The sequence below is a fragment of the Leptodactylus fuscus genome, unplaced genomic scaffold (assembly GCF_031893055.1).
Source record: "Leptodactylus fuscus isolate aLepFus1 unplaced genomic scaffold, aLepFus1.hap2 HAP2_SCAFFOLD_242, whole genome shotgun sequence".
In the NCBI taxonomy this organism is placed as follows: Eukaryota; Metazoa; Chordata; class Amphibia; order Anura; family Leptodactylidae; genus Leptodactylus; species Leptodactylus fuscus.
In genome coordinates, this window is record NW_027440265.1 from 55001 (window position 1) to 65000 (window position 10000).

Genomic DNA, 10000 nt, shown 5'->3' on the forward strand with positions numbered 1-10000 from the left:
CTTCAAGTCCTTTCGCTTGCTTGCAAAAGCAGTAGTGTTCATCTCGTGCCAGTTTCTGTAGTGTAGTGGTTATCACGTTCGCCTCACACGCGAAAGGTCCCCGATTCGAAACCGGGCAGAAACAAAGCATTGCAGCTTTTGTTTCTGAAATCGGCCATACGCGCTCTTCAAATCATCGTTCTAGACCCCAGTCCTTTCACTTGCTTGCAAAAGCAGTAGTGTGCATGTCGTGCCAGTTTCTGTAGTGTAGTGGTTATCACGTTCGCCTTACACGCGAAAGGTTCCTGGTTCGAAACCGAGCAGAAGCAAAGCGTAGCAGCTTTTTTTTCGGAAATCGGGCCATACGTGCTCTTCAGACTCTTGTGCTAGACCCCAGTCCTTTCGCTTGCTTGCAAAAGCAGCAGTGTGTATCTAGCGCCAGTTTCTGTAGTGTAGTGGTTATCACGTTCGCCTAAGACGCGAAAGGTCTCCGGTTCGAAACCGGGCAGAAACATGTACTTGCGGTTTCTTTTCTTGAAATTGGTCCATACCCGGTCTTCAGACCCTGCTGGCAGACCACAGTCTTTTCTTCAAGTCCTTTCGCTTGCTTGCAAAAGCAGTAGTGTGCATCTCGTGCCAGTTTCTGTAGTGTAGTGGTTATCACGTTCGCCTCACACGCGAAAGGTCCCCGGTTCGAAACCGGGCAGAAACAAAGCATTGCAGCTTTTGTTTCTGAAATCGGCCATACGTGCTCTTCAAATCATCGTTCTAGACCCCAGTCCTTTCACTTGCTTGCAAAAGCAGTAGCGTGCATGTCGTGCCAGTTTCTGTAGTGTAGTGGTTATCACGTTCGCCTTACACGCGAAAGGTCCCTTGTTCGAAACCGGGCAGAAGCAAAGCGTAGCAGCTTTTTTTTCGGAAATCGGGCCATACGTGCTCTTCAGACTCTTGTGCTAGACCCCAGTCCTTTCGCTTGCTTGCAAAAGCAGCAGTGTGTGTCTCGTGCCAGTTTCTGTAGTGTAGTGGTTATCACGTTCGCCTAACACGCGAAAGGTCCCCGGTTCGAAACCGGGCAGAAACATGTACTTGTGGTTTCTTTTCTTGAAATCGGTCCATACCCGGTCTTCAGACCCTGCTTGCAGACCACAGTCTTTTCTTCTAGTCCTTTCGCTTGCTTGCAAAAGCAGTAGTGTGCATCTCGTGCCGGTTTCTGTAGTGTAGTGGTTATCACGTTCGCCTCACACGCGAAAGGTCCCTGGTTCGAAACCGGGCAGAAGCAAAGCGTAGCAGCTTTTTTTTTCGGAAATCGGGCCATACGTGCTCTTCAGATTCATGTGCTAGACCCCAGTCCTTTCGCTTGCTTGCAAAAGCAGCAGTGTGTATCTCGTGCCAGTTTCTGTAGTGTAGTGGTTATCACGTTCGCCTAACACGCGAAAGGTCCCCGGTTCGAAACCGGGCAGAAACATGTACTTGCGGTTTCTTTTCTTGAAATCGGTCCATACCCGGTCTTCAGACCCTGCTGGCAGACCACAGTCTTTTCTTCAAGTCCTTTCGCTTGCTTGCAAAAGCAGTAGTGTGCATCACGTGCCAGTTTCAGTAGTGTAGTGGTTATCACGTTCGCCTCACTCGCGAAAGGTCCCCGGTTCGAAACCGGGCAGAAACAAAGCATTGCAGCTTTTGTTTCTGAAATCGGCCATACGTGCTCTTCAAATCATCGTTCTAGACCTCAGTCCTTTCACTTGCTTGCAAAAGCAGTAGTGTGCATGTCGTGCCAGTTTCTGTAGTGCAGTGGTTATCACGGTCGCCTTACACGCGAAAGGTCCCAGGTTCGAAACCGGGCAGAAGCAAAGAGTAGCAGATTGTTTTTCGGAAATCGGGCCATACGTGCTCTTCAGACTTTTGTGCTAGACCCCAGTCCTTTCGCTTGCTTGCAAAAGCAGCAGGGTGTATCTCGTGCCAGTTTCTGTAGTGTAGTGGTTATCACGTTCGCCTTACACGCGAAAGGTCCCTGGTTCGAAACCGGGCAGAAGCAAAGCGTAGCAGCTTTTTTTTCGGAAATCGGGCCATACGTGCTCTTCAGACTCTTGTGCTCGACCCCAGTCCTTTCGCTTGCTTGCAAAAGCAGCAGTGTGTATCTAGTGCCAGTTTCTGTAGTGTAGTGGTTATCACGTTCGCCTAACACGCGAAAGGTCCCCGGTTCGAAACCGGGCAGAAACATGTACTTGCGGTTTCTTTTCTTGAAATTGGTCCATACCCGGTCTTCAGACCCTGCTGGCAGACCACAGTCTTTTCTTCAAGTCCTTTCGCTTGCTTGCAAAAGCAGTAGTGTGCATCTCGTGCCGGTTTCTGTAGTGTAGTGGTTATCACGTTCGCCTCACACGCGAAAAGTCCCCTGTTCGAAACCGGGCAGAAACAAAGCATTGCAGCTTTTGTTTCTGAAATCGGCCATACGTGCTCTTCAAATCATCGTTCGAGACCCCAGTCCTTTCCCTTGCTTGCAAAAGCAGTAGTGTGCATGTCGTGCCAGTTTCTGTAGTGTAGTGGTTATCACGTTCGCCTTACACGCGAAAGGTCCCTGGTTCGAAACCGGGCAGAAGCAAAGCGTAGCTGCTTTTTTTTCGGAAATCGGGCCATACGTGCTCTTCAGATTCTTGTGCTAGACCCCAGTCCTTTCGCTTGCTTGCAAAAGCAGCAGTGTGTATCTCGTGCCAGTTTCTGTAGTGTAGTGGTTATCACGTTCGCCTAACACGCGAAAGGTCCCCGGTTCGAAACCGGGCAGAAACATGTACTTGCGGTTTCTATTCTTGAAATCGGTCCATACCCGGTCTTCAGACCCTGCTGGCAGACCACAGTCTTTTCTTCAAGTCCTTTCGCTTGCTTGCAAAAGCAGTAGTGTGCATCTCGTGCCAGTTTCTGTAGTGTAGTGGTTATCACGTTCGCCTCACACGCGAAAGGTCCCCGGTTCGAAACCGGGCAGAAACAAAGCATTGCAGCTTTTGTTTCTAAAATCGGCCATACGTGCTCTTCAAATCATCGTTCTAGACCCCAGTCCTTTCACTTGCTTGCAAAAGCAGTAGTGTGCATGTCGTGCCAGTTTCTGTAGTGTAGTGGTTATCACGGTCGCCTTACACGCGAAAGGTCCCTGGTTCGAAACCGGGCAGAAGCAAAGCGTAGCAGATTTTTTTTCGGAAATCGGGCCATACGTGCTCTTCAGACTTTTGTGCTAGACCCCAGTCCTTTCGCTTGCTTGCAAAAGCAGCAGTGTGTATCTCGTGCCAGTTTCTGTAGTGTAGTCGTTATCACGTTCGCCTTACACGCGAAAGGTCCCTGGTTCGAAACCGGGCAGAAGCAAAGCGTAGCAGCTTTTTTTTCGGAAATCGGGCCATACGTGCTCTTCAGAATCTTGTGCTAGACCCCAGTCCTTTCGCTTGCTTGCAAAAGCAGCAGTGTGTTTCTCGTGCTAGTTTCTGTAGTGTAGTGGTTATCACGTTCGCCTAACACGCGAAAGGTCCCCGGTTCGAAACCGAGCAGAAACATGTACTTGCGGTTTCTTTTCTTGAAATTGGTCCATACTCGGTCTTCAGACCCTGCTGGCAGACCACAGTCTTTTCTTCAAGTCCTTTCGCTTGCTTGCAAAAGCAGTAGTGTGCATCTCGTGCCAGTTTCTGTAGTGTAGTGGTTATCACGTTCGCCTCACACGCGAGAGGTCCCCCGGTTCGAAACCGGGCAGAAACAAAGCATTGCAGCTTTTGTTTCTGAAATCGGCCATACGTGCTCTTCAAATCATCGTTCTAGACCCCAGTCCTTTCACTTGCTTGCAAAAGCAGTAGTGTGCATGTCGTGCCAGTTTCTGTAGTGTAGTGGTTATCACGTTCGCCTTACATGCGAAAGTTCCCTGGTTCGAAACCGGGTAGAAGCAAAGCGTAGCAGTTTTGTTTTCGGAAATCGGGCCATACGTGCTCTTCAGACTCTTGTGTTAGACCCCAGTCCTTTCGCTTGCTTGCAAAAGCAGCAGTGTGTATCTAGTGCCAGTTTCTGTAGTGTAGTGGTTATCACGTTCGCCTAACACGCGAAAGGTCCCCGGTTCGAAACCGGGCAGAAACATGTACTTGCGGTTTCTTTTCTTGAAATTGGTCCATACCCGGTCTTCAGACCCTGCTGGCAGACCACAGTCTTTTCTTCAAGTCCTTTCGCTTGCTTGCAAAAGCAGTAGTGTGCATCTCGTGCCAGTTTCTGTAGTGTAGTGGTTATCACGTTCGCCTCACACGCGAAAGGTCCCCGGTTCGAAACAGGGCAGAAACAAAGCATTGCAGCTTTTGTTTCTGAAATCGGCCATACGTGCTCTTCAAATCATCGTTCTAGACCCCAGTCCTTTCACTTGCTTGCAAAAGCAGTAGCGTGCATGTCGTGCCAGTTTCTGTAGTGTAGTGGTTATCACGTTCGCCTTACACGTGAAAGGTCCCTGCTTCGAAACCGGGCAGAAGCAAAGCGTTGCAGCTTTTTTTTCGGAAATCGGGCCATACGTGCTCTTCAGACTCTTGTGCTAGACCCCAGTCCTTTCGCTTGCTTGCAGAAGCAGCAGTGTGTGTCTCGTGCCAGTTTCTGTAGTGTAGTGGTTATCACGTTCGCCTAACACGCGAAAGGTCCCCGGTTCGAAACCGGGCAGAAACATGTACTTGCGGTTTCTTTTCTTGAAATCGGTCCATACCCGGTCTTCAGACCCTGCTTGCAGACCACAGTCTTTTCTTCAAGTCCTTTCGCTTGCTTGCAAAAGCAGTAGTGTGCATCTCGTGCCGGTTTCTGTAGTGTAGTGGTTATCACGTTCGCCTCACACGCGAAAGGTCCCCGGTTCGAAACCGGGCAGAAACAAAGCATTGCAGCTTTTGTTTCTGAAATCGGCCATAAGTGCTCTTCAAATCATCGTTCTAGACCCCAGTCCTTTCACTTGCTTGCAAAAGCAGTAGTGTACATGTCGTGCCAGTTTCTGTAGTGTAGTGGTTATCACGTTCGCCTTACACGCGTAAAGGTCTCTGGTTCGAAACCGGGCAGAAGCAAAGCGTAGCAGCTTTTTTTTTCGGAAATCGGGCCATACGTGCTCTTCAAATCATCGTTCTAGACCCCAGTCCTTTCACTTGCTTGCAAAAGCAGTAGTGTGCATGTCGTGCCAGTTTCTGTAGTGTAGTGGTTATCACGTTCGCCTTACACGCGAAAGGTCCCTGGTTCGAAACCGGGCAGAAGCAAAGCGTAGCAGCTTTTTTTTCGGAAATCGGGCCATACGTGCTCTTCAGATTCTTGTGCTAGACCCCAGTCCTTTCGCTTGCTTGCAAAAGCAGCAGTGTGTATCTCGTGCCAGTTTCTGTAGTGTAGTGGTTATCACGTTCGCCTAACACGCGAAAGGTCCCCGGTTCGAAACCGGGCAGAAACATGTACTTGCGGTTTCTATTCTTGAAATCGGTCCATACCCGGTCTTCAGACCCTGCTTGCAGACCACAGTCTTTTCTTCAAGTCCTTTCGCTTGCTTGCAAAAGCAGTAGTGTGCATCTCGTGCCAGTTTCTGTAGTGTAGTGGTTATCACGTTCGCCTCACACGCGAAAGGTCCCCGGTTCGAAACCGGGCAGAAACAAAGCATTGCAGCTTTTGTTTCTGAAATCGGCCATACGTGCTCTTCAAATCATCGTTCTAGACCCCAGTCCTTTCACTTGCTTGCAAAAGCAGTAGTGTGCATGTCGTGCCAGTTTCTGTAGTGTACTGGTTATCACGGTCGCCTTACACGCGAAAGGTCCCTGGTTCGAAACCGGGCAGAAGCAAAGCGTAGCAGATTTTTTTTCGGAAATCGGGCCATACGTGCTCTTCAGACTTTTGTGCTAGACCCCAGTCCTTTCGCTTGCTTGCAAAAGCAGCAGTGTGTATCTCGTGCCAGTTTCTGTAGTGTAGTCGTTATCACGTTCGCCTTACACGCGAAAGGTCCCTGGTTCGAAACCGGGCAGAAGCAAAGCGTAGCAGCTTTTTTTTCGGAAATCGGGCCATACGTGCTCTTCAGAATCTTGTGCTAGACCCCAGTCCTTTCGCTTGCTTGCAAAAGCAGCAGTGTGTTTCTCGTGCTAGTTTCTGTAGTGTAGTGGTTATCACGTTCGCCTAACACGCGAAAGGTCCCCGGTTCGAAACCGAGCAGAAACATGTACTTGCGGTTTCTTTTCTTGAAATTGATCCATACTCGGTCTTCAGACCCTGCTGGCAGACCACAGTCTTTTCTTCAAGTCCTTTTGCTTGCTTGCAAAAGCAGTAGTGTGCATCTCGTGCCAGTTTCTGTAGTGTAGTGCTTATCACGTTCGCCTTACACGCGAAAGGTCCCTGGTTCGAAACCGGGCAGAAGCAAAGCGTAGCAGCTTTTTTTTCGGAAATCGGGCCATACGTGCTCTTCAGACTCTTGTGCTAGACCCCAGTCCTTTCGCTTGCTTGCAAAAGCAGCAGTGTGTATCTCGTGCCAGTTTCTGTAGTGTAGTGGTTATCACGTTCGCCTAACACGCGAAAGGTCCCCGGTTCGAAACCGGGCAGAAACAAAGCATTGCAGCTTTTGTTTCTGAAATCGGCCATACGTGCTCTTCAAATCATCGTTCTAGACCCCAGTCCTTTCACTTGCTTGCAAAAGCAGTAGTGTGCATGTCGTGCCAGTTTCTGTAGTGTAGTGGTTATCACGTTCGCCTTACACGCGAAAGGTCCCTGGTTCGAAACCGGGCAGAAGCAAAGCGTAGCAGTTTTGTTTTCGGAAATCGGGCCATACGTGCTCTTCAGACTCTTGTGCTAGACCCCAGTCCTTTCGCTTGCTTGCAAAAGCAGCAGCGTGTATCTAGTGCCAGTTTCTGTAGTGTAGTGGTTATCACGTTCGCCTAACACGCGAAAGGTCCCCGGTTCGAAACCGGGCAGAAACATGTACTTGCGGTTTCTTTTCTTGAAATTGGTCCATACCCGGTCTTCAGACCCTGCTGGCAGACCACAGTCTTTTCTTCAAGTCCTTTCGCTTGCTTGCAAAAGCAGTAGTGTGCATCTCGTGCCAGTTTCTGTAGTGTAGTGGTTATCACATTCGCCTCACACGCGAAAGGTCCCTGGTTCGAAACCGGGCAGAAGCAAAGCGTTGCAGCTTTTTTTTCGGAAATCGGGCCATACGTGCTCTTCAAATCATCGTTCTAGACCCCAGTCCTTTCACTTGCTTGCAAAAGCAGTAGTGTGCATGTCGTGCCAGTTTCTGTAGTGTACTGGTTATCACGGTCGCCTTAAACGCGAAAGGTCCCTGGTTCGAAACCGGGCAGAAGCAAAGCGTAGCAGATTTTTTTTCGGAAATCGGGCCATACGTGCTCTTCAGACTTTTGTGCTAGACCCCAGTCCTTTCGCTTGCTTGCAAAAGCAGCAGTGTGTATCTCGTGCCAGTTTCTGTAGTGTAGTCGTTATCACGTTCGCCTTACACGCGAAAGGTCCCTGGTTCGAAACCGGGCAGAAGCAAAGCGTAGCAGCTTTTTTTTCGGAAATCGGGCCATACGTGCTCTTCAGAATTTTGTGCTAGACCCCAGTCCTTTCGCTTGCTTGCAAAAGCAGCAGTGTGTTTCTCGTGCTAGTTTCTGTAGTGTAGTGGTTATCACGTTCGCCTAACACGCGAAAGGTCCCCGGTTCGAAACCGAGCAGAAACATGTACTTGCGGTTTCTTTTCTTGAAATTGATCCATACTCGGTCTTCAGACCCTGCTGGCAGACCACAGTCTTTTCTTCAAGTCCTTTTGCTTGCTTGCAAAAGCAGTAGTGTGCATCTCGTGCCAGTTTCTGTAGTGTAGTGCTTATCACGTTCGCCTTACACGCGAAAGGTCCCTGGTTCGAAACCGGCCAGAAGCAAAGCGTAGCAGCTTTTTTTTCGGAAATCGGGCCATACGTGCTCTTCAGACTCTTGTGCTAGACCCCAGTCCTTTCGCTTGCCTGCAAAAGCAGCAGTGTGTATCTCGTGCCAGTTTCTGTAAAGTAGTGGTTATCACATTCGCCTCACACGCGAAAGGTCCCTGGTTCGAAACCGGGCAGAAACAAAGCATTGCAGCTTTTGTTTCTGAAATCGGCCATACGTGCTCTTCAACTCATCGTTCTAGACCCCAGTCCTTTCACTTGCTTGCAAAAGCAGTAGTGTGCATGTCGTGCCAGTTTCTGTAGTGTAGTGGTTATCATGTTCGCCTTACACGGGAAAGGTCCCTGGTTCGAAACCGGGCAGAAGCAAAGCGTAGCAGCTTTTTATTCGGAAATCGGGCCATACGTGCTCTTCAGACTGTTGTGCTAGACCCCAGTCCTTTCGCTTGCTTGCAAAAGCAGCAGTGTGTATCTCGTGCCAGTTTCTGTAGTGTAGTGGTTATCACGTTCGCCTAACACGCGAAAGGTCCCCGGTTCGAAACCGGGCAGAAACATGTACTTGCGGTTTCTTTTCTTGAAATCGGTCCATACCCGGTCTTCAGACCCTGCTGGCAGACCACAGTCTTTTCTTCAAGTCCTTTCGCTTGCTTGCAAAAGCAGTAGTGTTCATCTCGTGCCAGTTTCTGTAGTGTAGTGGTTTTCACGTTCGCCTCACACGCGAAAGGTCCCCGATTCGGAACCGGGCAGAAACAAAGCATTGCAGCTTTTGTTTCTGAAATCGGCCATACGCGCTCTTGAAATCATCGTTCTAGACCCCAGTCCTTTCACTTGCTTGCAAAAGCAGTAGTGTGCATGTCGTGCCAGTTTCTGTAGTGTAGTGGTTATCACGTTCGCCTTACACGCGAAAGGTTCCTGGTTCGAAACCGAGCAGAAGCAAAGCGTAGCAGCTTTTTTTTCGGAAATCGGGCCATACGTGCTCTTCAGACTCTTGTGCTAGACCCCAGTCCTTTCGCTTGCTTGCAAAAGCAGCAGTGTGTATCTCGTGCCAGTTTCTGTAGTGTAGAGGTTATCACGTTCGCCTTACACGCGAAAGGTCCCTGGTTTGAAACCGGGCAGAAGCAAAGCGTAGCAGCTTTTTTTTCGGAAATCGGGCCATACGTGCTCTTCAGACCCTTGTGCTAGACCCCAGTCCTTTCGCTTGCTTGCAAAAGCAGCAGTGTGTATCTCGTGCCAGTTTCTGTAGTGTAGTGGTTATCACGTTCGCCTAACACGCGAAAGGTCCCCGGTTCGAAACCGGGCAGAAACATATACTTGCGGTTTCTTTTCTTGAAATCGGTCCATACCCGGTTTTCAGACCCTGCTGGCAGACCACAGTCTTTTCTTCAAGTCCTTTCGCTTGCTTGCAAAAGCAGTAGTGTGCTTCTCGTGCCAGTTTCTGTAGTGTAGTGGTTATCACGTTCGCCTCACACGCGAAAGGTCCCCGGTTCGAAACCGGGCAGAAACAAAGCATTGCAGCTTTTGTTTCTGAAATCGGCCATACGTGCTCTTCAAATCATCGTTCTAGACCCCAGTCCTTTCACTTGCTTGTAAAAGCAGTAGTGTGCATGTCGTGCCAGTTTCTGTAGTGTAGTGGTTATCAAGTTCGCCTTACACGCGAAAGGTTCCTGGTTCGAAACCGGGCAGAAGCAAAGCGTAGCAGCTTTTTTTTCGGAAATCGGGCCATACGTGCTCTTTAGACTCTTGTGCTAGACCCCAGTCCTTTCGCTTGCTTGCAAAAGCAGAAGTGTGTATCTCGTGCCAGTTTCTGTAGTGTAGTGGTTATCACGTTCGCCTTACACGCGAAAGGTCCCTGGTTCGAAACCGGGCAGAAGCAAAGCATAGCAGCTTTTTTTTCGGAAATCGGGCCATACGTGCTCTTTAGACTCTTGTGCTAGACCCCAGTCCTTTCGCTTGCTTGCAAAAGCAGCAGTGTGTATCTCGTGCCAGTTTCTGTAGTGTAGTGGTTATCACGTTCGCCTAACATGCGAAAGGTCCCCGGTTCGAAACCAGGCAGAAACATGTACTTGCGGTTTCTTTTCTTGAAATCGGTCCATACCCGGTCTTCAGACCCTGCTGGCAGATCACAGTCTTTTCTTCAAGTC

At 49.5% G+C, this 10000-nt stretch overlaps 28 non-coding genes across 28 annotated transcripts; all 28 read left to right on the forward strand.

The window, feature by feature from the left end:
- Window positions 1–420: 420 nt before the first annotated feature.
- Window positions 421–493, forward strand: TRNAL-AAG (transfer RNA leucine (anticodon AAG)). The gene has a single exon. It is a non-coding gene; the product is annotated as a tRNA-Leu (tRNA).
- A 125-nt stretch (window positions 494–618) lies between these two features.
- Window positions 619–691, forward strand: TRNAV-CAC (transfer RNA valine (anticodon CAC)). The gene has a single exon. It is a non-coding gene; the product is annotated as a tRNA-Val (tRNA).
- A 296-nt stretch (window positions 692–987) lies between these two features.
- On the forward strand, window positions 988–1060 carry TRNAV-AAC (transfer RNA valine (anticodon AAC)). Its single transcript has one exon. It is a non-coding gene; the product is annotated as a tRNA-Val (tRNA).
- Window positions 1061–1185: 125 nt separating this feature from the next.
- Window positions 1186–1258, forward strand: TRNAV-CAC (transfer RNA valine (anticodon CAC)). The gene has a single exon. It is a non-coding gene; the product is annotated as a tRNA-Val (tRNA).
- Window positions 1259–1371: 113 nt separating this feature from the next.
- Window positions 1372–1444, forward strand: TRNAV-AAC (transfer RNA valine (anticodon AAC)). Its single transcript has one exon. It is a non-coding gene; the product is annotated as a tRNA-Val (tRNA).
- A 494-nt stretch (window positions 1445–1938) lies between these two features.
- On the forward strand, window positions 1939–2011 carry TRNAV-UAC (transfer RNA valine (anticodon UAC)). Its single transcript has one exon. It is a non-coding gene; the product is annotated as a tRNA-Val (tRNA).
- A 112-nt stretch (window positions 2012–2123) lies between these two features.
- Window positions 2124–2196, forward strand: TRNAV-AAC (transfer RNA valine (anticodon AAC)). The gene has a single exon. It is a non-coding gene; the product is annotated as a tRNA-Val (tRNA).
- A 309-nt stretch (window positions 2197–2505) lies between these two features.
- On the forward strand, window positions 2506–2578 carry TRNAV-UAC (transfer RNA valine (anticodon UAC)). Its single transcript has one exon. It is a non-coding gene; the product is annotated as a tRNA-Val (tRNA).
- A 112-nt stretch (window positions 2579–2690) lies between these two features.
- On the forward strand, window positions 2691–2763 carry TRNAV-AAC (transfer RNA valine (anticodon AAC)). The gene has a single exon. It is a non-coding gene; the product is annotated as a tRNA-Val (tRNA).
- Window positions 2764–2888: 125 nt separating this feature from the next.
- On the forward strand, window positions 2889–2961 carry TRNAV-CAC (transfer RNA valine (anticodon CAC)). Its single transcript has one exon. It is a non-coding gene; the product is annotated as a tRNA-Val (tRNA).
- Window positions 2962–3640: 679 nt separating this feature from the next.
- Window positions 3641–3714, forward strand: TRNAV-CAC (transfer RNA valine (anticodon CAC)). The gene has a single exon. It is a non-coding gene; the product is annotated as a tRNA-Val (tRNA).
- A 296-nt stretch (window positions 3715–4010) lies between these two features.
- Window positions 4011–4083, forward strand: TRNAV-AAC (transfer RNA valine (anticodon AAC)). The gene has a single exon. It is a non-coding gene; the product is annotated as a tRNA-Val (tRNA).
- Window positions 4084–4208: 125 nt separating this feature from the next.
- TRNAV-CAC (transfer RNA valine (anticodon CAC)) lies at window positions 4209–4281 on the forward strand. Its single transcript has one exon. It is a non-coding gene; the product is annotated as a tRNA-Val (tRNA).
- Window positions 4282–4577: 296 nt separating this feature from the next.
- Window positions 4578–4650, forward strand: TRNAV-AAC (transfer RNA valine (anticodon AAC)). Its single transcript has one exon. It is a non-coding gene; the product is annotated as a tRNA-Val (tRNA).
- A 125-nt stretch (window positions 4651–4775) lies between these two features.
- Window positions 4776–4848, forward strand: TRNAV-CAC (transfer RNA valine (anticodon CAC)). Its single transcript has one exon. It is a non-coding gene; the product is annotated as a tRNA-Val (tRNA).
- A 298-nt stretch (window positions 4849–5146) lies between these two features.
- Window positions 5147–5219, forward strand: TRNAV-UAC (transfer RNA valine (anticodon UAC)). The gene has a single exon. It is a non-coding gene; the product is annotated as a tRNA-Val (tRNA).
- Window positions 5220–5331: 112 nt separating this feature from the next.
- On the forward strand, window positions 5332–5404 carry TRNAV-AAC (transfer RNA valine (anticodon AAC)). Its single transcript has one exon. It is a non-coding gene; the product is annotated as a tRNA-Val (tRNA).
- Window positions 5405–5529: 125 nt separating this feature from the next.
- Window positions 5530–5602, forward strand: TRNAV-CAC (transfer RNA valine (anticodon CAC)). The gene has a single exon. It is a non-coding gene; the product is annotated as a tRNA-Val (tRNA).
- Window positions 5603–6466: 864 nt separating this feature from the next.
- Window positions 6467–6539, forward strand: TRNAV-AAC (transfer RNA valine (anticodon AAC)). Its single transcript has one exon. It is a non-coding gene; the product is annotated as a tRNA-Val (tRNA).
- Window positions 6540–6650: 111 nt separating this feature from the next.
- Window positions 6651–6723, forward strand: TRNAV-UAC (transfer RNA valine (anticodon UAC)). Its single transcript has one exon. It is a non-coding gene; the product is annotated as a tRNA-Val (tRNA).
- Window positions 6724–6835: 112 nt separating this feature from the next.
- TRNAV-AAC (transfer RNA valine (anticodon AAC)) lies at window positions 6836–6908 on the forward strand. Its single transcript has one exon. It is a non-coding gene; the product is annotated as a tRNA-Val (tRNA).
- Window positions 6909–7033: 125 nt separating this feature from the next.
- Window positions 7034–7106, forward strand: TRNAV-CAC (transfer RNA valine (anticodon CAC)). Its single transcript has one exon. It is a non-coding gene; the product is annotated as a tRNA-Val (tRNA).
- A 112-nt stretch (window positions 7107–7218) lies between these two features.
- TRNAL-UAA (transfer RNA leucine (anticodon UAA)) lies at window positions 7219–7291 on the forward strand. Its single transcript has one exon. It is a non-coding gene; the product is annotated as a tRNA-Leu (tRNA).
- Window positions 7292–8340: 1049 nt separating this feature from the next.
- Window positions 8341–8413, forward strand: TRNAV-AAC (transfer RNA valine (anticodon AAC)). Its single transcript has one exon. It is a non-coding gene; the product is annotated as a tRNA-Val (tRNA).
- A 679-nt stretch (window positions 8414–9092) lies between these two features.
- TRNAV-AAC (transfer RNA valine (anticodon AAC)) lies at window positions 9093–9165 on the forward strand. Its single transcript has one exon. It is a non-coding gene; the product is annotated as a tRNA-Val (tRNA).
- Window positions 9166–9290: 125 nt separating this feature from the next.
- Window positions 9291–9363, forward strand: TRNAV-CAC (transfer RNA valine (anticodon CAC)). Its single transcript has one exon. It is a non-coding gene; the product is annotated as a tRNA-Val (tRNA).
- Window positions 9364–9659: 296 nt separating this feature from the next.
- On the forward strand, window positions 9660–9732 carry TRNAV-UAC (transfer RNA valine (anticodon UAC)). The gene has a single exon. It is a non-coding gene; the product is annotated as a tRNA-Val (tRNA).
- A 112-nt stretch (window positions 9733–9844) lies between these two features.
- TRNAV-AAC (transfer RNA valine (anticodon AAC)) lies at window positions 9845–9917 on the forward strand. The gene has a single exon. It is a non-coding gene; the product is annotated as a tRNA-Val (tRNA).
- Window positions 9918–10000: the final 83 nt, after the last annotated feature.